Source organism: Taudactylus pleione, unplaced genomic scaffold (assembly GCF_031769625.1).
Source record: "Taudactylus pleione unplaced genomic scaffold, aTauple2 ptg000393l, whole genome shotgun sequence".
In the NCBI taxonomy this organism is placed as follows: domain Eukaryota; kingdom Metazoa; phylum Chordata; class Amphibia; order Anura; family Myobatrachidae; genus Taudactylus; species Taudactylus pleione.
Window position 1 is genome coordinate 4264042 of NW_028284794.1, and position 25693 is coordinate 4289734.

General features: G+C 31.8%; 20 non-coding genes across 20 annotated transcripts; all 20 read left to right on the top strand.

Annotated features, from left to right (window-relative positions):
• The first annotated feature begins 882 nt into the window (after positions 1–882).
• Positions 883–954, top strand: TRNAW-CCA (transfer RNA tryptophan (anticodon CCA)). Its single transcript has one exon. It is a non-coding gene; the product is annotated as a tRNA-Trp (tRNA).
• Positions 955–2103: 1149 nt separating this feature from the next.
• TRNAW-CCA (transfer RNA tryptophan (anticodon CCA)) lies at positions 2104–2175 on the top strand. The gene has a single exon. It is a non-coding gene; the product is annotated as a tRNA-Trp (tRNA).
• Positions 2176–3325: 1150 nt separating this feature from the next.
• Positions 3326–3397, top strand: TRNAW-CCA (transfer RNA tryptophan (anticodon CCA)). Its single transcript has one exon. It is a non-coding gene; the product is annotated as a tRNA-Trp (tRNA).
• A 1150-nt stretch (positions 3398–4547) lies between these two features.
• Positions 4548–4619, top strand: TRNAW-CCA (transfer RNA tryptophan (anticodon CCA)). The gene has a single exon. It is a non-coding gene; the product is annotated as a tRNA-Trp (tRNA).
• A 1150-nt stretch (positions 4620–5769) lies between these two features.
• TRNAW-CCA (transfer RNA tryptophan (anticodon CCA)) lies at positions 5770–5841 on the top strand. The gene has a single exon. It is a non-coding gene; the product is annotated as a tRNA-Trp (tRNA).
• A 1150-nt stretch (positions 5842–6991) lies between these two features.
• TRNAW-CCA (transfer RNA tryptophan (anticodon CCA)) lies at positions 6992–7063 on the top strand. The gene has a single exon. It is a non-coding gene; the product is annotated as a tRNA-Trp (tRNA).
• A 1150-nt stretch (positions 7064–8213) lies between these two features.
• On the top strand, positions 8214–8285 carry TRNAW-CCA (transfer RNA tryptophan (anticodon CCA)). Its single transcript has one exon. It is a non-coding gene; the product is annotated as a tRNA-Trp (tRNA).
• A 1150-nt stretch (positions 8286–9435) lies between these two features.
• On the top strand, positions 9436–9507 carry TRNAW-CCA (transfer RNA tryptophan (anticodon CCA)). Its single transcript has one exon. It is a non-coding gene; the product is annotated as a tRNA-Trp (tRNA).
• Positions 9508–10657: 1150 nt separating this feature from the next.
• TRNAW-CCA (transfer RNA tryptophan (anticodon CCA)) lies at positions 10658–10729 on the top strand. The gene has a single exon. It is a non-coding gene; the product is annotated as a tRNA-Trp (tRNA).
• Positions 10730–11879: 1150 nt separating this feature from the next.
• On the top strand, positions 11880–11951 carry TRNAW-CCA (transfer RNA tryptophan (anticodon CCA)). The gene has a single exon. It is a non-coding gene; the product is annotated as a tRNA-Trp (tRNA).
• A 1150-nt stretch (positions 11952–13101) lies between these two features.
• Positions 13102–13173, top strand: TRNAW-CCA (transfer RNA tryptophan (anticodon CCA)). The gene has a single exon. It is a non-coding gene; the product is annotated as a tRNA-Trp (tRNA).
• Positions 13174–14323: 1150 nt separating this feature from the next.
• TRNAW-CCA (transfer RNA tryptophan (anticodon CCA)) lies at positions 14324–14395 on the top strand. The gene has a single exon. It is a non-coding gene; the product is annotated as a tRNA-Trp (tRNA).
• A 2372-nt stretch (positions 14396–16767) lies between these two features.
• On the top strand, positions 16768–16839 carry TRNAW-CCA (transfer RNA tryptophan (anticodon CCA)). The gene has a single exon. It is a non-coding gene; the product is annotated as a tRNA-Trp (tRNA).
• A 545-nt stretch (positions 16840–17384) lies between these two features.
• Positions 17385–17456, top strand: TRNAW-CCA (transfer RNA tryptophan (anticodon CCA)). Its single transcript has one exon. It is a non-coding gene; the product is annotated as a tRNA-Trp (tRNA).
• A 1150-nt stretch (positions 17457–18606) lies between these two features.
• Positions 18607–18678, top strand: TRNAW-CCA (transfer RNA tryptophan (anticodon CCA)). Its single transcript has one exon. It is a non-coding gene; the product is annotated as a tRNA-Trp (tRNA).
• A 1150-nt stretch (positions 18679–19828) lies between these two features.
• Positions 19829–19900, top strand: TRNAW-CCA (transfer RNA tryptophan (anticodon CCA)). The gene has a single exon. It is a non-coding gene; the product is annotated as a tRNA-Trp (tRNA).
• Positions 19901–21050: 1150 nt separating this feature from the next.
• On the top strand, positions 21051–21122 carry TRNAW-CCA (transfer RNA tryptophan (anticodon CCA)). Its single transcript has one exon. It is a non-coding gene; the product is annotated as a tRNA-Trp (tRNA).
• A 1150-nt stretch (positions 21123–22272) lies between these two features.
• Positions 22273–22344, top strand: TRNAW-CCA (transfer RNA tryptophan (anticodon CCA)). Its single transcript has one exon. It is a non-coding gene; the product is annotated as a tRNA-Trp (tRNA).
• A 1150-nt stretch (positions 22345–23494) lies between these two features.
• Positions 23495–23566, top strand: TRNAW-CCA (transfer RNA tryptophan (anticodon CCA)). Its single transcript has one exon. It is a non-coding gene; the product is annotated as a tRNA-Trp (tRNA).
• Positions 23567–24716: 1150 nt separating this feature from the next.
• Positions 24717–24788, top strand: TRNAW-CCA (transfer RNA tryptophan (anticodon CCA)). The gene has a single exon. It is a non-coding gene; the product is annotated as a tRNA-Trp (tRNA).
• Positions 24789–25693: the final 905 nt, after the last annotated feature.

Consider the following 25693-nt stretch of genomic DNA (forward strand, 5'->3'; position numbering starts at 1 on the left):
GGATCAATTTTGGATCACTGCCGTCTCTTGTCTTTTTTAGAAATACATTTAGTACCAATTTGATTTTAAAGATGACTTTTTCCATTCACATGACGTATACTATGAGGCATAAAAACTCTACACTGAAGGAAAAACCAGAATACATATCTTTTTGTTTTGATACCAAGGATGTAAGCTTGTTTGCTTGACAACTACCTAATTCAAGGTTTAGCATAAGCAGATGAACTATTTGTAATATAAACCACCAGAAAATCTACTGAATCAGTTTTAATAAGAGGCAACGTTAGCTCATCTGACTCAATATTAGAAGGTTGCGTGTTCAAATCACGTCAGGGTCGGTTATCATTTTGAAGATAAAATGCTCTATTCTGCCCAAAAATACTATACTAGAAACTAATTACCAAGATTGTTATCTACTTTCAATAATGTGATTATACCTCAAACTGATACCTATATCACTAGCACATAGTCATTAAATAACTCACATTCTTATCAGTTCTCATAATTATTATACTAAAAATATCCAGTTTAGAGAATACGTTACTTGAAGGCCAACTCTAAATGTCTGTAATGTAACAATACATTTAAAAGCAATGATCTTTTCTGGATCAATTTTGGATCACTACCATCACTTGTCTATTTTAACAATACATTTAGTACCAATTTGATTTTATGGATGACTTTTTCCATTCAAATGACCTATACTGTGATGAATAAAAATTATACACTAAAGGAAAAACCACCAGACATATCTTTTTGTTTTGTTACCGAGGATGTAGGTTTGTTTGCTTGACAACTACCTAATTCAAGGTTTAGTATAAGCAGATGATCTATTTGTAATATAAACCACCAGAAAAATCTACAGAATCAGATTTAACAAGAGACCTCGTGGCGCAACGGTAGCGCGTCTGACTCCAGATCAGAAGGTTGCGTGTTCAAATCACGTCGGGGTCAGTTGTCATTTTGAAGATTAAATGCTCTTTTCTGCCAAAAAAATACTATACGAGAAACTAAATACTAAGAATGCTGTCTACTTTCAATAATGTGATTATAGCTCAAACTGATACCTATATCACTAGCACATAGTCATTAAATATCTCACCTTCTTATCAGTTCTCATAATTATAATACTAAAAATATCCAGTTTAGAGAATACGTTACTTGAAGGCCAACTCTAAATGTCTGTAATGTAACAATACATTTAAAAGCAATTAGCTTTTCTGGATCAATTTTGGATCACTGCCGTCACTTGTCTTTTTTAGAAATACATTTAGTACCAATTTGATTTTAAAGATGACTTTTTCCATTCACATGACGTATACTATGAGGCATAAAAACTCTACACTGAAGGAAAAACCAGAATACATATCTTTTTGTTTTGTTACCAAGGATGTAGGTTTGTTTGCTTGACAACTACCTAATTCAAGGTTTAGCATAAGCAGATGAACCATTTGTAATATAAACCACCAGAAAATCTACTGAATCAGTTTTAATAAGAGGCAACGTTAGCTCATCTGACTCAAGATTAGAAGGTTGCGTGTTCAAATCACGTCAGGGTCGGTTATCATTTTGAAGATAAAATGCTCTATTCTGCCCAATAATACTATACTAGAAACTAATTACCAAGATTGTTATCTACTTTCAATAATGTGATTATACCTCAAACTGATACCTATATCACTAGCACATAGTCATTAAATAACTCACATTCTTATCAGTTCTCATAATTATTATACAAAAAATATCCAGTTTAGAGAATACGTTACTTGAAGGCCAACTCTAAATGTCTGTAATGTAACAATACATTTAAAACAATTAGCTTTTCTGGATCAATTTTGGATCACTACCATCACTTGTCTATTTTAACAATACATTTAGTACCAATTTGATTTTATGGATGACTTTTTCCATTCAAATGACCTATACTGTGATGAATAAAAATTATACACTAAAGGAAAAACCACCAGACATATCTTTTTGTTTTGTTACCGAGGATGTAGGTTTGTTTGCTTGACAACTACCTAATTCAAGGTTTAGTATAAGCAGATGATCTATTTGTAATATAAACCACCAGAAAAATCTACAGAATCAGATTTAACAAGAGACCTCGTGGCGCAACGGTAGCGCGTCTGACTCCAGATCAGAAGGTTGCGTGTTCAAAACACGTAGGGGTCAGTTGTCATTTGGAAGATTAAATGCTCTTTTCTGCCAAAAAAATACTATACAAGAAACTAAATACTAAGAATGCTGTCTACTTTCAATAATGTGATTATAGCTCAAACTGATACCTATATCACTAGCACATAGTCATTAAATATCTCACCTTCTTATCAGTTCTCATAATTATAATACTAAAAATTTCCAGTTTAGATTAAACTTTACTTGAAGGCCAACTCTAAATGTCTGTAATGTAACAATACATTTAAAAGCAATTAGCTTTTCTGGATCAATTTTGGATCACTGCCGTCTCTTGTCTTTTTTAGAAATACATTTAGTACCAATTTGATTTTAAAGATGACTTTTTCCATTCACATGACGTATACTATGAGGCATAAAAACTCTACACTGAAGGAAAAACCAGAATACATATCTTTTTGTTTTGATACCAAGGATGTAAGCTTGTTTGCTTGACAACTACCTAATTCAAGGTTTAGCATAAGCAGATGAACTATTTGTAATATAAACCACCAGAAAATCTACTGAATCAGTTTTAATAAGAGGCAACGTTAGCTCATCTGACTCAAGATTAGAAGGTTGCGTGTTCAAATCACGTCAGGGTCGGTTATCATTTTGAAGATAAAATGCTCTATTCTGCCCAATAATACTATACTAGAAACTAATTACCAAGATTGTTATCTACTTTCAATAATGTGATTATACCTCAAACTGATACCTATATCACTAGCACATAGTCATTAAATAACTCACATTCTTATCAGTTCTCATAATTATTATACTAAAAATATCCAGTTTAGAGAATACGTTACTTGAAGGCCAACTCTAAATGTCTGTAATGTAACAATACATTTAAAAGCAATTAGCTTTTCTGGATCAATTTTGGATCACTACCATCACTTGTCTATTTTAACAATACATTTAGTACCAATTTGATTTTATGGATGACTTTTTCCATTCAAATGACCTATACTGTGATGAATAAAAATTATACACTAAAGGAAAAACCACCAGACATATCTTTTTGTTTTGTTACCGAGGATGTAGGTTTGTTTGCTTGACAACTACCTAATTCAAGGTTTAGTATAAGCAGATGATCTATTTGTAATATAAACCACCAGAAAAATCTACAGAATCAGATTTAACAAGAGACCTCGTGGCGCAACGGTAGCGCGTCTGACTCCAGATCAGAAGGTTGCGTGTTCAAATCACGTCGGGGTCAGTTGTCATTTTGAAGATTAAATGCTCTTTTCTGCCAAAAAAATACTATACAAGAAACTAAATACTAAGAATGCTGTCTACTTTCAATAATGTGATTATAGCTCAAACTGATACCTATATCACTAGCACATAGTCATTAAATATCTCACCTTCTTATCAGTTCTCATAATTATAATACTAAAAATATCCAGTTTAGATTAAACTTTACTTGAAGGCCAACTCTAAATGTCTGTAATGTAACAATACATTTAAAAGCAATTAGCTTTTCTGGATCAATTTTGGATCACTGCCGTCTCTTGTCTTTTTTAGAAATACATTTAGTACCAATTTGATTTTAAAGATGACTTTTTCCATTCACATGACGTATACTATGAGGCATAAAAACTCTACACTGAAGGAAAAACCAGAATACATATCTTTTTGTTTTGATACCAAGGATGTAAGCTTGTTTGCTTGACAACTACCTAATTCAAGGTTTATCATAAGCAGATGAACTATTTGTAATATAAACCACCAGAAAATCTACTGAATCAGTTTTAATAAGAGGCAACGTTAGCTCATCTGACTCAATATTAGAAGGTTGCGTGTTCAAATCACGTCAGGGTCGGTTATCATTTTGAAGATAAAATGCTCTATTCTGCCCAAAAATACTATACTAGAAACTAATTACCAAGATTGTTATCTACTTTCAATAATGTGATTATACCTCAAACTGATACCTATATCACTAGCACATAGTCATTAAATAACTCACATTCTTATCAGTTCTCATAATTATTATACAAAAAATATCCAGTTTAGAGAATACGTTACTTGAAGGCCAACTCTAAATGTCTGTAATGTAACAATACATTTAAAAGCAATGATCTTTTCTGGATCAATTTTGGATCACTACCATCACTTGTCTATTTTAACAATACATTTAGTACCAATTTGATTTTATGGATGACTTTTTCCATTCAAATGACCTATACTGTGATGAATAAAAATTATACACTAAAGGAAAAACCACCAGACATATCTTTTTGTTTTGTTACCGAGGATGTAGGTTTGCTTGCTTGACAACTACCTAATTCAAGGTTTAGTATAAGCAGATGATCTATTTGTAATATAAACCACCAGAAAAATCTACAGAATCAGATTTAACAAGAGACCTCGTGGCGCAACGGTAGCGCGTCTGACTCCAGATCAGAAGGTTGCGTGTTCAAATCACGTCGGGGTCAGTTGTCATTTTGAAGATTAAATGCTCTTTTCTGCCAAAAAAATACTATACGAGAAACTAAATACTAAGAATGCTGTCTACTTTCAATAATGTGATTATAGCTCAAACTGATACCTATATCACTAGCACATAGTCATTAAATATCTCACCTTCTTATCAGTTCTCATAATTATAATACTAAAAATATCCAGTTTAGAGAATACGTTACTTGAAGGCCAACTCTAAATGTCTGTAATGTAACAATACATTTAAAAGCAATTAGCTTTTCTGGATCAATTTTGGATCACTGCCGTCACTTGTCTTTTTTAGAAATACATTTAGTACCAATTTGATTTTAAAGATGACTTTTTCCATTCACATGACGTATACTATGAGGCATAAAAACTCTACACTGAAGGAAAAACCAGAATACATATCTTTTTGTTTTGTTACCAAGGATGTAGGTTTGTTTGCTTGACAACTACCTAATTCAAGGTTTAGCATAAGCAGATGAACCATTTGTAATATAAACCACCAGAAAATCTACTGAATCAGTTTTAATAAGAGGCAACGTTAGCTCATCTGACTCAAGATTAGAAGGTTGCGTGTTCAAATCACGTCAGGGTCGGTTATCATTTTGAAGATAAAATGCTCTATTCTGCCCAATAATACTATACTAGAAACTAATTACCAAGATTGTTATCTACTTTCAATAATGTGATTATACCTCAAACTGATACCTATATCACTAGCACATAGTCATTAAATAACTCACATTCTTATCAGTTCTCATAATTATTATACTAAAAATATCCAGTTTAGAGAATACGTTACTTGAAGGCCAACTCTAAATGTCTGTAATGTAACAATACATTTAAAAGCAATTAGCTTTTCTGGATCAATTTTGGATCACTACCATCACTTGTCTATTTTAACAATACATTTAGTACCAATTTGATTTTATGGATGACTTTTTCCATTCAAATGACCTATACTGTGATGAATAAAAATTATACACTAAAGGAAAAACCACCAGACATATCTTTTTGTTTTGTTACCGAGGATGTAGGTTTGTTTGCTTGACAACTACCTAATTCAAGGTTTAGTATAAGCAGATGATCTATTTGTAATATAAACCACCAGAAAAATCTACAGAATCAGATTTAACAAGAGACCTCGTGGCGCAACGGTAGCGCGTCTGACTCCAGATCAGAAGGTTGCGTGTTCAAATCACGTCGGGGTCAGTTGTCATTTTGAAGATTAAATGCTCTTTTCTGCCAAAAAAATACTATACAAGAAACTAAATACTAAGAATGCTGTCTACTTTCAATAATGTGATTATAGCTCAAACTGATACCTATATCACTAGCACATAGTCATTAAATATCTCACCTTCTTATCAGTTCTCATAATTATAATACTAAAAATATCCAGTTTAGATTAAACTTTACTTGAAGGCCAACTCTAAATGTCTGTAATGTAACAATACATTTAAAAGCAATTAGCTTTTCTGGATCAATTTTGGATCACTGCCGTCTCTTGTCTTTTTTAGAAATACATTTAGTACCAATTTGATTTTAAAGATGACTTTTTCCATTCACATGACGTATACTATGAGGCATAAAAACTCTACACTGAAGGAAAAACCAGAATACATATCTTTTTGTTTTGATACCAAGGATGTAAGCTTGTTTGCTTGACAACTACCTAATTCAAGGTTTATCATAAGCAGATGAACTATTTGTAATATAAACCACCAGAAAATCTACTGAATCAGTTTTAATAAGAGGCAACGTTAGCTCATCTGACTCAATATTAGAAGGTTGCGTGTTCAAATCACGTCAGGGTCGGTTATCATTTTGAAGATAAAATGCTCTATTCTGCCCAAAAATACTATACTAGAAACTAATTACCAAGATTGTTATCTACTTTCAATAATGTGATTATACCTCAAACTGATACCTATATCACTAGCACATAGTCATTAAATAACTCACATTCTTATCAGTTCTCATAATTATTATACAAAAAATATCCAGTTTAGAGAATACGTTACTTGAAGGCCAACTCTAAATGTCTGTAATGTAACAATACATTTAAAAGCAATGATCTTTTCTGGATCAATTTTGGATCACTACCATCACTTGTCTATTTTAACAATACATTTAGTACCAATTTGATTTTATGGATGACTTTTTCCATTCAAATGACCTATACTGTGATGAATAAAAATTATACACTAAAGGAAAAACCACCAGACATATCTTTTTGTTTTGTTACCGAGGATGTAGGTTTGTTTGCTTGACAACTACCTAATTCAAGGTTTAGTATAAGCAGATGATCTATTTGTAATATAAACCACCAGAAAAATCTACAGAATCAGATTTAACAAGAGACCTCGTGGCGCAACGGTAGCGCGTCTGACTCCAGATCAGAAGGTTGCGTGTTCAAATCACGTCGGGGTCAGTTGTCATTTTGAAGATTAAATGCTCTTTTCTGCCAAAAAATTACTATACGAGAAACTAAATACTAAGAATGCTGTCTACTTTCAATAATGTGATTATAGCTCAAACTGATACCTATATCACTAGCACATAGTCATTAAATATCTCACCTTCTTATCAGTTCTCATAATCATAATACTAAAAATATCCAGTTTAGATTAAAATTTACTTGAAGGCCAACTCTAAATGTCTGTAATGTAACAATACATTTAAAAGCAATTAGCTTTTCTGGATCAATTTTGGATCACTGCCGTCACTTGTCTTTTTTAGAAATACATTTAGTACCAATTTGATTTTAAAGATGACTTTTTCCATTCACATGACGTATACTATGAGGCATAAAAACTCTACACTGAAGGCTAAACCAGAATACATATCTTTTTGTTTTGTTACCAAGGATGTAGGTTTGTTTGCTTGACAACTACCTAATTCAAGGTTTAGCATAAGCAGATGAACCATTTGTAATATAAACCACCAGAAAATCTACTGAATCAGTTTTAATAAGAGGCAACGTTAGCTCATCTGACTCAAGATTAGAAGGTTGCGTGTTCAAATCACGTCAGGGTCGGTTATCATTTTGAAGATAAAATGCTCTATTCTGCCCAATTATACTATACTAGAAACTAATTACCAAGATTGTTATCTACTTTCAATAATGTGATTATACCTCAAACTGATACCTATATCACTAGCACATAGTCATTAAATAACTCACATTCTTATCAGTTCTCATAATTATTATACTAAAAATATCCAGTTTAGAGAATACGTTACTTGAAGGCCAACTCTAAATGTCTGTAATGTAACAATACATTTAAAAGCAATTAGCTTTTCTGGATCAATTTTGGATCACTACCATCACTTGTCTATTTTAACAATACATTTAGTACCAATTTGATTTTATGGATGACTTTTTCCATTCAAATGACCTATACTGTGATGAATAAAAATTATACACTAAAGGAAAAACCACCAGACATATCTTTTTGTTTTGTTACCGAGGATGTAGGTTTGTTTGCTTGACAACTACCTAATTCAAGGTTTAGTATAAGCAGATGATCTATTTGTAATATAAACCACCAGAAAAATCTACAGAATCAGATTTAACAAGAGACCTCGTGGCGCAACGGTAGCGCGTCTGACTCCAGATCAGAAGGTTGCGTGTTCAAATCACGTCGGGGTCAGTTGTCATTTTGAAGATTAAATGCTCTTTTCTGCCAAAAAAATACTATACAAGAAACTAAATACTAAGAATGCTGTCTACTTTCAATAATGTGATTATATCTCAAACTGATACCTATATCACTAGCACATAGTCATTAAATATCTCACCTTCTTATCAGTTCTCATAATTATAATACTAAAAATATCCAGTTTAGATTAAACTTTACTTGAAGGCCAACTCTAAATGTCTGTAATGTAACAATACATTTAAAAGCAATTAGCTTTTCTGGATCAATTTTGGATCACTGCCATCTCTTGTCTTTTTTAGAAATACATTTAGTACCAATTTGATTTTAAAGATGACTTTTTCCATTCACATGACGTATACTATGAGGCATAAAAACTCTACACTGAAGGAAAAACCAGAATACATATCTTTTTGTTTTGATACCAAGGATGTAAGCTTGTTTGCTTGACAACTACCTAATTCAAGGTTTATCATAAGCAGATGAACTATTTGTAATATAAACCACCAGAAAATCTACTGAATCAGTTTTAATAAGAGGCAACGTTAGCTCATCTGACTCAATATTAGAAGGTTGCGTGTTCAAATCACGTCAGGGTCGGTTATCATTTTGAAGATAAAATGCTCTATTCTGCCCAAAAATACTATACTAGAAACTAATTACCAAGATTGTTATCTACTTTCAATAATGTGATTATACCTCAAACTGATACCTATATCACTAGCACATAGTCATTAAATAACTCACATTCTTATCAGTTCTCATAATTATTATACAAAAAATATCCAGTTTAGAGAATACGTTACTTGAAGGCCAACTCTAAATGTCTGTAATGTAACAATACATTTAAAAGCAATGATCTTTTCTGGATCAATTTTGGATCACTACCATCACTTGTCTATTTTAACAATACATTTAGTACCAATTTGATTTTATGGATGACTTTTTCCATTCAAATGACCTATACTGTGATGAATAAAAATTATACACTAAAGGAAAAACCACCAGACATATCTTTTTGTTTTGTTACCGAGGATGTAGGTTTGTTTGCTTGACAACTACCTAATTCAAGGTTTAGTATAAGCAGATGATCTATTTGTAATATAAACCACCAGAAAAATCTACAGAATCAGATTTAACAAGAGACCTCGTGGCGCAACGGTAGCGCATCTGACTCCAGATCAGAAGGTTGTGTGTTCAAATCACATCGGGGTCAGTTGTCATTTTGAAGATTAAATGCTCTTTTCTGCCAAAAAATTACTATACGAGAAACTAAATACTAAGAATGCTGTCTACTTTCAATAATGTGATTATAGCTCAAACTGATACCTATATCACTAGCACATAGTCATTAAATATCTCACCTTCTTATCAGTTCTCATAATCATAATACTAAAAATATCCAGTTTAGATTAAAATTTACTTGAAGGCCAACTCTAAATGTCTGTAATGTAACAATACATTTAAAAGCAATTAGCTTTTCTTTATCAATTTTGGATCACTGCCGTCTCTTGTCTTTTTTAGAAATACATTTAGTACCAATTTGATTTTAAAGATGACTTTTTCCATTCACATGACGTATACTATGAGGCATAAAAACTCTACACTGAAGGAAAAACCAGAATACATATCTTTTTGTTTTGATACCAAGGATGTAAGCTTGTTTGCTTGACAACTACCTAATTCAAGGTTTAGCATAAGCAGATGAACTATTTGTAATATAAACCACCAGAAAATCTACTGAATCAGTTTTAATAAGAGGCAACGTTAGCTCATCTGACTCAATATTAGAAGGTTGCGTGTTCAAATCACGTCAGGGTCAGTTATCATTTTGAAGATAAAATGCTCTATTCTGCCCAAAAATACTATACTAGAAACTAATTACCAAGATTGTTATCTACTTTCAATAATGTGATTATACCTCAAACTGATACCTATATCACTAGCACATAGTCATTAAATAACTCACATTCTTATCAGTTCTCATAATTATTATACAAAAAATATCCAGTTTAGAGAATACGTTACTTGAAGGCCAACTCTAAATGTCTGTAATGTAACAATACATTTAAAAGCAATTAGCTTTTCTGGATCAATTTTGGATCACTACCATCACTTGTCTATTTTAACAATACATTTAGTACCAATTTGATTTTATGGATGACTTTTTCCATTCAAATGACCTATACTGTGATGAATAAAAATTATACACTAAAGGAAAAACCACCAGACATATCTTTTTGTTTTGTTACCGAGGATGAAGGTTTGTTTGCTTGACAACTACCTAATTCAAGGTTTAGTATAAGCAGATGATCTATTTGTAATATAAACCACCAGAAAAATCTACTGAATCGGATTTAACAAGAGACCTCGTGGCACAACGGTAGCACGTCTGACTCCAGATCAGAAGGTTGCGTGTTCAAATCACGTTGGGGTCAGTTGTCATTTTGAAGATAAAATGCTCTTTTCTGCCAAAAAAATACTATACAAGAAACTAAATACTAAGAATGCTGTCTACTTTCAATAATGTGATTATAGCTCAAACTGATACCAATATCACTAGCACATAGTCATTAAATATCTCACCTTCTTATCAGTTCTCATAATTATAATACTATAAATATCCAGTTTAGAGAATACGTTACTTGAAGGCCAACTCTAAATGTCTGTAATGTAACAATACATTTAAAAGCAATTAGCTTTTCTGGATCAATTTTGGATCACTGCCGTCACTTGTCTTTTTTAGAAATACATTTAGTACCAATTTGATTTTAAAGATGACTTTTTCCATTCACATGACGTATACTATGAGGCATAAAAACTCTACACTGAAGGAAAAACCAGAATACATATCTTTTTGTTTTGTTACCAAGGATGTAGGTTTGTTTGCTTGACAACTACCTAATTCAAGGTTTAGCATAAGCAGATGAACCATTTGTAATATAAACCACCAGAAAATCTACTGAATCAGTTTTAATAAGAGGCAACGTTAGCTCATCTGACTCAAGATTAGAAGGTTGCGTGTTCAAATCACGTCAGGGTCGGTTATCATTTTGAAGATAAAATGCTCTATTCTGCCCAATAATACTATACTAGAAACTAATTACCAAGATTGTTATCTACTTTCAATAATGTGATTATACCTCAAACTGATACCTATATCACTAGCACATAGTCATTAAATAACTCACATTCTTATCAGTTCTCATAATTATTATACAAAAAATATCCAGTTTAGAGAATACGTTACTTGAAGGCCAACTCTAAATGTCTGTAATGTAACAATACATTTAAAAGCAATGATCTTTTCTGGATCAATTTTGGATCACTACTATCACTTTTCTGTTTTAACAATACATTTAGTACCAATTTGATTTTATGGATGACTTTTTCCATTCAAATGACCTATACTGTGATGAATAAAAATTATACACTAAAGGAAAAACCACCAGACATATCTTTTTGTTTTGTTACCGAGGATGTAGGTTTGTTTGCTTGACAACTACCTAATTCAAGGTTTAGTATAAGCAGATGATCTATTTGTAATATAAACCACCAGAAAAATCTACAGAATCAGATTTAACAAGAGACCTCGTGGCGCAAAGGTAGCGCATCTGACTCCAGATCAGAAGGTTGCGTGTTCAAATCACGTCGGGGTCAGTTGTCATTTTGAAGATTAAATGTTCTTTTCTGCCAAAAAAATACTATACAAGAAACTAAATACTAAGAATGCTGTCTACTTTCAATAATGTGATTATAGCTCTAACTGATACCTATATCACTAGCACATAGTCATTAAATATCTCACATTCTTTTCAGTTCTCATAATTATAATACTAAAAATATCCAGTTTAGATTAAACTTTACTTGAAGGCCAACTCTAAATGTCTGTAATGTAACAATACATTTAAAAGCAATTAGCTTTTCTGGATCAATTTTGGATCACTGCCGTCTCTTGTCTTTTTTAGAAATACATTTAGTACCAATTTGATTTTAAAGATTACTTTTTCCATTCACATGACGTATACTATGAGGCATAAAAACTCTACACTGAAGGAAAAACCAGAATACATATCTTTTTGTTTTGATACCAAGGATGTAAGCTTGTTTGCTTGACAACTACCTAATTCAAGGTTTAGCATAAGCAGATGAACTATTTGTAATATAAACCACCAGAAAATCTACTGAATCAGTTTTAATAAGAGGCAACATTAGCTCATCTGACTCAATATTAGAAGGTTGAGTGTTCAAATCACGTCAGGGTCGGTTATCATTTTGAAGATAAAATGCTCTATTCTGCCCAAAAATACTATACTAGAAACTAATTACCAAGATTGTTATCTACTTTCAATAATGTGATTATACCTCAAACTGATACCTATATCACTAGCACATAGTCATTAAATAACTCACATTCTTATCAGTTCTCATAATTATTATACAAAAAAAATCCAGTTTAGAGAATACGTTACTTGAAGGTCAACTCTAAATGTCTGTAATGTAACAATACATTTAAAAGCAATTAGCTTTTCTGGATCAATTTTGGATCACTACCATCACTTGTCTATTTTAACAATACATTTAGTACCAATTTGATTTTATGGATGACTTTTTCCATTCAAATGACCTATACTGTGATGAATAAAAATTATACACTAAAGGAAAAACCACCAGACATATCTTTTTGTTTTGTTACCGAGGATGAAGGTTTGTTTGCTTGACAACTACCTAATTCAAGGTTTAGTATAAGCAGATGATCTATTTGTAATATAAACCACCAGAAAAATCTACTGAATCGGATTTAACAAGAGACCTCGTGGCGCAACGGTAGCGCGTCTGACTCCAGATCAGAAGGTTGCGTGTTCAAATCACGTCGGGGTCAGTTGTCATTTTGAAGATAAAATGCTCTTTTCTGCCAAAAAAATACTATACAAGAAACTAAATACTAAGATTGCTGTCTACTTTCAATAATGTGATTATAGCTCTAACTGATACCTATATCACTAGCACATAGTCATTAAATATCTCACATTCTTTTCAGTTCTCATAATTATAATACTAAAAATATCCAGTTTAGATTAAACTTTACTTGAAGGCCAACTCTAAATGTCTGTAATGTAACAATACATTTAAAAGCAATTAGCTTTTCTGGATCAATTTTGGATCACTGCCGTCTCTTGTCTTTTTTAGAAATACATTTAGTACCAATTTGATTTTAAAGATTACTTTTTCCATTCACATGACGTATACTATGAGGCATAAAAACTCTACACTGAAGGAAAAACCAGAATACATATCTTTTTGTTTTGATACCAAGGATGTAAGCTTGTTTGCTTGACAACTACCTAATTCAAGGTTTAGCATAAGCAGATGAACTATTTGTAATATAAACCACCAGAAAATCTACTGAATCAGTTTTAATAAGAGGCAACATTAGCTCATCTGACTCAATATTAGAAGGTTGCGTGTTCAAATCACGTCAGGGTCGGTTATCATTTTGAAGATAAAATGCTCTATTCTGCCCAAAAATACTATACTAGAAACTAATTACCAAGATTGTTATCTACTTTCAATAATGTGATTATACCTCAAACTGATACCTATATCACTAGCACATAGTCATTAAATAACTCAAATTCTTATCAGTTCTCATAATTATTATACAAAAAATATCCAGTTTAGAGAATACGTTACTTGAAGGCCAACTCTAAATGTCTGTAATGTAACAATACATTTAAAAGCAATGATCTTTTCTGGATCAATTTTGGATCACTACCATCACTTGTCTATTTTAACAATACATTTAGTACCAATTTGATTTTATGGATGACTTTTTCCATTCAAATGACCTATACTGTGATGAAGAAAAATTATACACTAAAGGAAAAACCACCAGACATATCTTTTTGTTTTGTTACCGAGGATGAAGGTTTGTTTGCTTGACAACTACCTAATTCAAGGTTTAGTATAAGCAGATGATCTATTTGTAATATAAACCACCAGAAAAATCTACTGAATCGGATTTAACAAGAGACCTCGTGGCGCAACGGTAGCGCGTCTGACTCCAGATCAGAAGGTTGCTTGTTCAAATCATGTCGGGGTAAGTTGTCATTTTGAAGATAAAATGCTCTTTTCTGCCAAAAAAATACTATACAAGAAACTAAATACTAAGATTGCTGTCTACTTTCAATAATGTGATTATAGCTCAAACTGATACCTATATCACTAGCACATAGTCATTAAATATCTCACTTTCTTATCAGTTCTCATAATTATAATACTAAAAATATCCAGTTTAGAGAATACGTTACTTGAAGGCCAACTCTAAATGTCTGTAATGTAACAATACATTTAAAAGCAATTAGCTTTTCTGGATCAATTTTGGATCACTGCCGTCTCTTGTCTTTTTTAGAAATACATTTAGTACCAATTTGATTTTAAAGATGACTTTTTCCATTCACATGACGTATACTATGAGGCATAAAAACTCTACACTGAAGGAAAAACCAGAATACATATCTTTTTGTTTTGATACCAAGGATGTAAGCTTGTTTGCTTGACAACTACCTAATTCAAGGTTTAGCATAAGCAGATGAACTATTTGTAATATAAACCACCAGAAAATCTACTGAATCAGTTTTAATAAGAGGCAACATTAGCTCATCTGACTCAATATTAGAAGGTTGCGTGTTCAAATCACGTCAGGGTCGGTTATCATTTTGAAGATAAAATGCTCTATTCTGCCCAAAAATACTATACTAGAAACTAATTACCAAGATTGTTATCTACTTTCAATAATGTGATTATACCTCAAACTGATACCTATATCACTAGCACATAGTCATTAAATAACTCACATTCTTATCAGTTCTCATAATTATTATACAAAAAATATCCAGTTTAGAGAATACGTTACTTGAAGGCCAACTCTAAATGTCTGTAATGTAACAATACATTTAAAAGCAATTAGCTTTTCTGGATCAATTTTGGATCACTACCATCACTTGTCTATTTTAACAATACATTTAGTACCAATTTGATTTTATGGATGACTTTTTCCATTCAAATGACCTATACTGTGATGAAGAAAAATTATACACTAAAGGAAAAACCACCAGACATATCTTTTTGTTTTGTTACCGAGGATGAAGGTTTGTTTGCTTGACAACTACCTAATTCAAGGTTTAGTATAAGCAGATGATCTATTTGTAATATAAACCACCAGAAAAATCTACTGAATCGGATTTAACAAGAGACCTCGTGGCGCAACGGTAGCGCGTCTGACTCCAGATCAGAAGGTTGCTTGTTCAAATCATGTCGCGGTAAGTTGTCATTTTGAAGATAAAATGCTCTTTTCTGCCAAAAAAATACTATACAAGAAACTAAATACTAAGATTGCTGTCTACTTTCAATAATGTGATTATAGCTCAAACTGATACCTATATCACTAGCACATAGTCATTAAATATCTCACTTTCTTATCAGTTCTCATAATTATAATACTAAAAATATCCAGTTTAGAGAATACGTTACTTGAAGGCCAACTCTAAATGTCTGTAATGTAACAATACATTTAAAAGCAATTAGCTTTTCTGGATCAATTTTGGATCACTGCCGTCACTTGTCTTTTTTAGAAATACATTTAGTACCAATTTGATTTTAAAGATGACTTTTTCCATTCACATGACGTATACTATGAGGCATAAAAACTCTACACTGAAAGAAAAACCAGAATACATATCTTTTTGTTTTGTTACCAAGGATGTAGGTTTGTTTGCTTGACAACTACCTAATTCAAGGTTTAGCATAAGCAGATGAACCATTTGTAATATAAACCACCAGAAAATCTACTGAATCAGTTTTAATAAGAGGCAACGTTAGCTCATCTGACTCAAGATTAGAAGGTTGCGTGTTCAAATCACGTCTGGGTCGGTTATCATTTTGAAGATAAAATGCTCTATTCTGCCCAATAATACTATACTAGAAACTAATTACCAAGATTGTTATCTACTTTCAATAATGTGATTATACCTCAAACTGATACCTATATCACTAGCACATAGTCATTAAATAACTCACATTCTTATCAGTTCTCATAATTATTATACAAAAAATATCCAGTTTAGAGAATATGTTACTTGAAGGCCAACTCTAAATGTCTGTAATGTAACAATACATTTAAAAGCAATGATCTTTTCTGGATCAATTTTGGATCACTACCATCACTTGTCTATTTTAACAATACATTTAGTACCAATTTGATTTTATGGATGACTTTTTCCATTCAAATGACCTATACTGTGATGAATAAAAATTATACACTAAAGGAAAAACCACCAGACATATCTTTTTGTTTTGTTACCGAGGATGTAGGTTTGTTTGCTTGACAACTACCTAATTCAAGGTTTAGTATAAGCAGATGATCTATTTGTAATATAAACCACCAGAAAAATCTACAGAATCAGATTTAACAAGAGACCTCGTGGCGCAACGGTAGCGTGTCTGACTCCAGATCAGAAGGTTGCGTGTTCAAATCACGTCGGGGTCAGTTGTCATTTTGAAGATTAAATGCTCTTTTCTGCCAAAAAAATACTATACAAGAAACTAAATACTAAGAATGCTGTCTACTTTCAATAATGTGATTATAGCTCAAACTGATACCTATATCACTAGCACATAGTCATTAAATATCTCACCTTCTTATCAGTTCTCATAATTATAATACTAAGAATATCCAATTTAGATTAAACTTTGCTTGAAGGCCAACTCTAAATGTCTGTAATGTAACAATACATTTAAAAGCAATTAGCTTTTCTGGATCAATTTTGGATCACTACCATCACTTGTCTATTTTAACAATACATTTAGTACCAATTTGATTTTATGGATGACTTTTTCCATTCAAATGACCTATACTGTGATGAATAAAAATTATACACTAAAGGAAAAACCACCAGACATATCTTTTTGTTTTGTTACCGAGGATGAAGGTTTGTTTGCTTGACAACTACCTAATTCAAGGTTTAGTATAAGCAGATGATCTATTTGTAATATAAACCACCAGAAAAATCTACTGAATTGGATTTAACAAGAGACCTCGTAGCACAACGGTAGCGCGTCTGACTCCAGATCAGAAGGTTGCTTGTTCAAATCACGTCGGGGTCAGTTGTCATTTTGAAGATAAAATGCTCTTTTCTGCCAAAAAAATACTATACAAGAAACTAAATACTAAGAATGCTGTCTACTTTCAATAATGTGATTATAGCTCAAACTGATACCTATATCACTAGCACATAGTCATTAAATATCTCACCTTCTTATCAGTTCTCATAATTATAATACTAAAAATATCCAGTTTAGAGAATACGTTACTTGAAGGCCAACTCTAAATGTCTGTAATGTAACAATACATTTAAAAGCAATTAGCTTTTCTGGATCAATTTTGGATCACTGCCGTCACTTGTCTTTTTTAGAAATACATTTAGTACCAATTTGATTTTAAAGATGACTTTTTCCATTCACATGACGTATACTATGAGGCATAAAAACTCTACACTGAAGGAAAAACCAGAATACATATCTTTTTGTTTTGTTACCAAGGATGTAGGTTTGTTTGCTTGACAACTACCTAATTCAAGGTTTAGCATAAGCAGATGAACCATTTGTAATATAAACCACCAGAAAATCTACTGAATCAGTTTTAATAAGAGGCAACGTTAGCTCATCTGACTCAAGATTAGAAGGTTGCGTGTTCAAATCACGTCAGGGTCGGTTATCATTTTGAAGATAAAATGCTCTATTCTGCCCAATAATACTATACTAGAAACTAATTACCAAGATTGTTATCTACTTTCAATAATGTGATTATACCTCAAACTGATACCTATATCACTAGCACATAGTCATTAAATAACTCACATTCTTATCAGTTCTCATAATTATTATACAAAAAATATCCAGTTTAGAGAATACGTTACTTGAAGGCCAACTCTAAATGTCTGTAATGTAACAATACATTTAAAAGCAATGATCTTTTCTGGATCAATTTTGGATCACTACTATCACTTTTCTGTTTTAACAATACATTTAGTACCAATTTGATTTTATGGATGACTATTTCCATTCAAATGACCTATACTGTGATGAATAAAAATTATACACTAAAGGAAAAACCACCAGACATATCTTTTTGTTTTGTTACCGAGGATGTAGGTTTGTTTGCTTGACAACTACCTAATTCAAGGTTTAGTATAAGCAGATGATCTATTTGTAATATAAACCACCAGAAAAATCTACAGAATCAGATTTAACAAGAGACCTCGTGGCGCAAAGGTAGCGCATCTGACTCCAGATCAGAAGGTTGCTTGTTCAAATCACGTCGGGGTCAGTTGTCATTTTGAAGATTAAATGTTCTTTTCTGCCAAAAAAATACTATACAAGAAACTAAATACTAAGAATGCTGTCTACTTTCAATAATGTGATTATAGCTCTAACTGATACCTATATCACTAGCACATAGTCATTAAATATCTCACATTCTTTTCAGTTCTCATAATTATAATACTAAAAATATCCAGTTTAGATTAAACTTTACTTGAAGGCCAACTCTAAATGTCTGTAATGTAACAATACATTTAAAAGCAATTAGCTTTTCTGGATCAATTTTGGATCACTGCCGTCTCTTGTCTTTTTTAGAAATACATTTAGTACCAATTTGATTTTAAAGATGACTTTTTCCATTCACATGACGTATACTATGAGGCATAAAAACTCTACACTGAAGGAAAAACCAGAATACATATCTTTTTGTTTTGATACCAAGGATGTAAGCTTGTTTGCTTGACAACTACCTATTTCAAGGTTTAGCATAAGCAGATGAACTATTTGTAATATAAACCACCAGAAAATCTACTGAATCAGTTTTAATAAGAGGCAACGTTAGCTCATCTGACTCAATATTAGAAGGTTGCGTGTTCAAATCACGTCAGGGTCGGTTATCATTTTGAAGATAAAAAGCTCTATTCTGCCCAAAAATACTATACTAGAAACTAATTACCAAGATTGTTATCTACTTTCAATAATGTGATTATACCTCAAACTGATACCTATATCACTAGCACATAGTCATTAAATAACTCACATTCTTATCAGTTCTCATAATTATTATACAAAAAATATCCAGTTTAGAGAATACGTTACTTGAAGGCCAACTCTAAATGTCTGTAATGTAACAATACATTTAAAAGCAATTAGCTTTTCTGGATCAATTTTGGATCACTACCATCACTTGTCTATTTTAACAATACATTTAGTACCAATTTGATTTTATGGATGACTTTTTCCATTCAAATGACCTATACTGTGATGAATAAAAATTATACACTAAAGGAAAAACCACCAGACATATCTTTTTGTTTTGTTACCGAGGATGAAGGTTTGTTTGCTTGACAACTACCTAATTCAAGGTTTAGTATAAGCAGATGATCTATTTGTAATATAAACCACCAGAAAAATCTACTGAATTGGATTTAACAAGAGACCTCGTAGCACAACGGTAGCGCGTCTGACTCCAGATCAGAAGGTTGCTTGTTCAAATCACGTCGGGGTCAGTTGTCATTTTGAAGATAAAATGCTCTTTTCTGCCAAAAAAATACTATACAAGAAACTAAATACTAAGAATGCTGTCTACTTTCAATAATGTGATTGTAGCTCAAACTGATACCTATATCACTAGCACATAGTCATTAAATATCTCACCTTCTTATCAGTTCTCATAATTATAATACTAAAAATATCCAGTTTAGAGAATACGTTACTTGAAGGCCAACTCTAAATGTCTGTAATGTAACAATACATTTAAAAGCAATTAGCTTTTCTGGATCAATTTTGGATCACTGCCGTCACTTGTCTTTTTTAGAAATACATTTAGTACCAATTTGATTTTAAAGATGACTTTTTCCATTCACATGACGTATACTATGAGGCATAAAAACTCTACACTGAAGGAAAAACCAGAATACATATCTTTTTGTTTTGTTACCAAGGATGTAGGTTTGTTTGCTTGACAACTACCTAATTCAAGGTTTAGCATAAGCAGATGAACCATTTGTAATATAAACCACCAGAAAATCTACTGAATCAGTTTTAATAAGAGGCAACGTTAGCTCATCTGACTCAAGATTAGAAGGTTGCGTGTTCAAATCACGTCAGGGTCGGTTATCATTTTGAAGATAAAATGCTCTATTCTGCCCAATAATACTATACTAGAAACTAATTACCAAGATTGTTATCTACTTTCAATAATGTGATTATACCTCAAACTGATACCTATATCACTAGCACATAGTCATTAAATAACTCACATTCTTATCAGTTCTCATAATTATTATACAAAAAATATCCAGTTTAGAGAATACGTTACTTGAAGGCCAACTCTAAATGTCTGTAATGTAACAATACATTTAAAAGCAATGATCTTTTCTGGATCAATTTTGGATCACTACTATCACTTTTCTGTTTTAACAATACATTTAGTACCAATTTGATTTTATGGATGACTATTTCCATTCAAATGACCTATACTGTGATGAATAAAAATTATACACTAAAGGAAAAACCACCAGACATATCTTTTTGTTTTGTTACCGAGGATGTAGGTTTGTTTGCTTGACAACTACCTAATTCAAGGTTTAGTATAAGCAGATGATCTATTTGTAATATAAACCACCAGAAAAATCTACAGAATCAGATTTAACAAGAGACCTCGTGGCGCAAAGGTAGCGCATCTGACTCCAGATCAGAAGGTTGCTTGTTCAAATCACGTCGGGGTCAGTTGTCATTTTGAAGATTAAATGTTCTTTTCTGCCAAAAAAATACTATACAAGAAACTAAATACTAAGAATGCTGTCTACTTTCAATAATGTGATTATAGCTCTAACTGATACCTATATCACTAGCACATAGTCATTAAATATCTCACATTCTTTTCAGTTCTCATAATTATAATACTAAAAATATCCAGTTTAGATTAAACTTTACTTGAAGGCCAACTCTAAATGTCTGTAATGTAACAATACATTTAAAAGCAATTAGCTTTTCTGGATCAATTTTGGATCACTGCCGTCTCTTGTCTTTTTTAGAAATACATTTAGTACCAATTTGATTTTAAAGATTACTTTTTCCATTCACATGACGTATACTATGAGGCATAAAAACTCTACACTGAAGGAAAAACCAGAATACATATCTTTTTGTTTTGATACCAAGGATGTAAGCTTGTTTGCTTGACAACTACCTAATTCAAGGTTTAGCATAAGCAGATGAACTATTTGTAATATAAACCACCAGAAAATCTACTGAATCAGTTTTAATAAGAGGCAACATTAGCTCATCTGACTCAATATTAGAAGGTTGCGTGTTCAAATCACGTCAGGGTCGGTTATCATTTTGAAGATAAAATGCTCTATTCTGCCCAAAAATACTATACTAGAAACTAATTACCAAGATTGTTATCTACTTTCAATAATGTGATTATACCTCAAACTGATACCTATATCACTAGCACATAGTCATTAAATAACTCACATTCTTATCAGTTCTCATAATTATTATACAAAAAATATCCAGTTTAGAGAATACGTTACTTGAAGGTCAACTCTAAATGTCTGTAATGTAACAATACATTTAAAAGCAATTAGCTTTTCTGGATCAATTTTGGATCACTACCATCACTTGTCTATTTTAACAATACATTTAGTACCAATTTGATTTTATGGATGACTTTTTCCATTCAAATGACCTATACTGTGATGAATAAAAATTATACACTAAAGGAAAAACCACCAGACATATCTTTTTGTTTTGTTACCGAGGATGAAGGTTTGTTTGCTTGACAACTACCTAATTCAAGGTTTAGTATAAGCAGATGATCTATTTGTAATATAAACCACCAGAAAAATCTACTGAATCGGATTTAACAAGAGACCTCGTGGCGCAACGGTAGCGCGTCTGACTCCAGATCAGAAGGTTGCGTGTTCAAATCACGTCGGGGTCAGTTGTCATTTTGAAGATAAAATGCTCTTTTCTGCCAAAAAAATACTATACAAGAAACTAAATACTAAGATTGCTGTCTACTTTCAATAATGTGATTATAGCTCTAACTGATACCTATATCACTAGCACATAGTCATTAAATATCTCACATTCTTTTCAGTTCTCATAATTATAATACTAAAAATATCCAGTTTAGATTAAACTTTACTTGAAGGCCAACTCTAAATGTCTGTAATGTAACAATACATTTAAAAGCAATTAGCTTTTCTGGATCAATTTTGGATCACTGCCGTCTCTTGTCTTTTTTAGAAATACATTTAGTACCAATTTGATTTTAAAGATTACTTTTTCCATTCACATGACGTATACTATGAGGCATAAAAACTCTACACTGAAGGAAAAACCAGAATACATATCTTTTTGTTTTGATACCAAGGATGTAAGCTTGTTTGCTTGACAACTACCTAATTCAAGGTTTAGCATAAGCAGATGAACTATTTGTAATATAAACCACCAGAAAATCTACTGAATCAGTTTTAATAAGAGGCAACATTAGCTCATCTGACTCAATATTAGAAGGTTGCGTGTTCAAATCACGTCAGGGTCGGTTATCATTTTGAAGATAAAATGCTCTATTCTGCCCAAAAATACTATACTAGAAACTAATTACCAAGATTGTTATCTACTTTCAATAATGTGATTATACCTCAAACTGATACCTATATCACTAGCACATAGTCATTAAATAACTCACATTCTTATCAGTTCTCATAATTATTATACAAAAAATATCCAGTTTAGAGAATACGTTACTTGAAGGCCAACTCTAAATGTCTGTAATGTAACAATACATTTAAAAGCAATTAGCTTTTCTGGATCAATTTTGGATCACTACCATCACTTGTCTATTTTAACAATACATTTAGTACCAATTTGATTTTATGGATGACTTTTTCCATTCAAATGACCTATACTGTGATGAAGAAAAATTATACACTAAAGGAAAAACCACCAGACATATCTTTTTGTTTTGTTACCGAGGATGAAGGTTTGTTTGCTTGACAACTACCTAATTCAAGGTTTAGTATAAGCAGATGATCTATTTGTAATATAAACCACCAGAAAAATCTACTGAATCGGATTTAACAAGAGACCTCGTGGCGCAACGGTAGCGCGTCTGACTCCAGATCAGAAGGTTGCTTGTTCAAATCATGTCGGGGTAAGTTGTCATTTTGAAGATAAAATGCTCTTTTCTGCCAAAAAAATACTATACAAGAAACTAAATACTAAGATTGCTGTCTACTTTCAATAATGTGATTATAGCTCAAACTGATACCTATATCACTAGCACATAGTCATTAAATATCTCACTTTCTTATCAGTTCTCATAATTATAATACTAAAAATATCCAGTTTAGAGAATACGTTACTTGAAGGCCAACTCTAAATGTCTGTAATGTAACAATACATTTAAAAGCAATTAGCTTTTCTGGATCAATTTTGGATCACTGCCGTCACTTGTCTTTTTTAGAAATACATTTAGAACCAATTTGATTTTAAAGATGACTTTTTCCATTCACATGACGTATACTATGAGGCATAAAAACTCTACACTGAAAGAAAAACCAGAATACATATCTTTTTGTTTTGTTACCAAGGATGTAGGTTTGTTTGCTTGACAACTACCTAATTCAAGGTTTAGCATAAGCAGATGAACCATTTGTAATATAAACCACCAGAAAATCTACTGAATCAGTTTTAATAAGAGGCAACGTTAGCTCATCTGACTCAAGATTAGAAGGTTGCGTGTTCAAATCACGTCTGGGTCGGTTATCATTTTGAAGATAAAATGCTCTATTCTGCCCAATAATACTATACTAGAAACTAATTACCAAGATTGTTATCTACTTTCAATAATGTGATTATACCTCAAACTGATACCTATATCACTAGCACATAGTCATTAAATAACTCACATTCTTATCAGTTCTCATAATTATTATACAAAAAATATCCAGTTTAGAGAATATGTTACTTGAAGGCCAACTCTAAATGTCTGTAATGTAACAATACATTTAAAAGCAATGATCTTTTCTGGATCAATTTTGGATCACTACCATCACTTGTCTATTTTAACAATACATTTAGTACCAATTTGATTTTATGGATGACTTTTTCCATTCAAATGACCTATACTGTGATGAATAAAAATTATACACTAAAGGAAAAACCACCAGACATATCTTTTTGTTTTGTTACCGAGGATGTAGGTTTGTTTGCTTGACAACTACCTAATTCAAGGTTTAGTATAAGCAGATGATCTATTTGTAATATAAACCACCAGAAAAATCTACAGAATCAGATTTAACAAGAGACCTCGTGGCGCAACGGTAGCGCGTCTGACTCCAGATCAGAAGGTTGCGTGTTCAAATCACGTCGGGGTCAGTTGTCATTTTGAAGATTAAATGCTCTTTTCTGCCAAAAAAATACTATACAAGAAACTAAATACTAAGAATGCTGTCTACTTTCAATAATGTGATTATAGCTCAAACTGATACCTATATCACTAGCACATAGTCATTAAATATCTCACCTTCTTATCAGTTCTCATAATTATAATACTAAAAATATCCAGTTTAGATTAAACTTTACTTGAAGGCCAACTCTAAATGTCTGTAATGTAACAATACATTTAAAAGCAATTAGCTTTTCTGGATCAATTTTGGATCACTGCCGTCTCTTGTCTTTTTTAGAAATACATTTAGTACCAATTTGATTTTAAAGATGACTTTTTCCATTCACATGACGTATACTATGAGGCATAAAAACTCTACACTGAAGGAAAAACCAGAATACATATCTTTTTGTTTTGATACCAAGGATGTAAGCTTGTTTGCTTGACAACTACCTATTTCAAGGTTTAGCATAAGCAGATGAACTATTTGTAATATAAACCACCAGAAAATCTACTGAATCAGTTTTAATAAGAGGCAACATTAGCTCATCTGACTCAATATTAGAAGGTTGCGTGTTCAAATCACGTCAGGGTCGGTTATCATTTTGAAGATAAAAAGCTCTATTCTGCCCAAAAATACTATACTAGAAACTAATTACCAAGATTGTTATCTACTTTCAATAATGTGATTATACCTCAAACTGATACCTATATCACTAGCACATAGTCATTAAATAACTCACATTCTTATCAGTTCTCATAATTATTATACAAAAAATATCCAGTTTAGAGAATACGTTACTTGAAGGCCAACTCTAAATGTCTGTAATGTAACAATACATTTAAAAGCAATTAGCTTTTCTGGATCAATTTTGGATCACTACCATCACTTGTC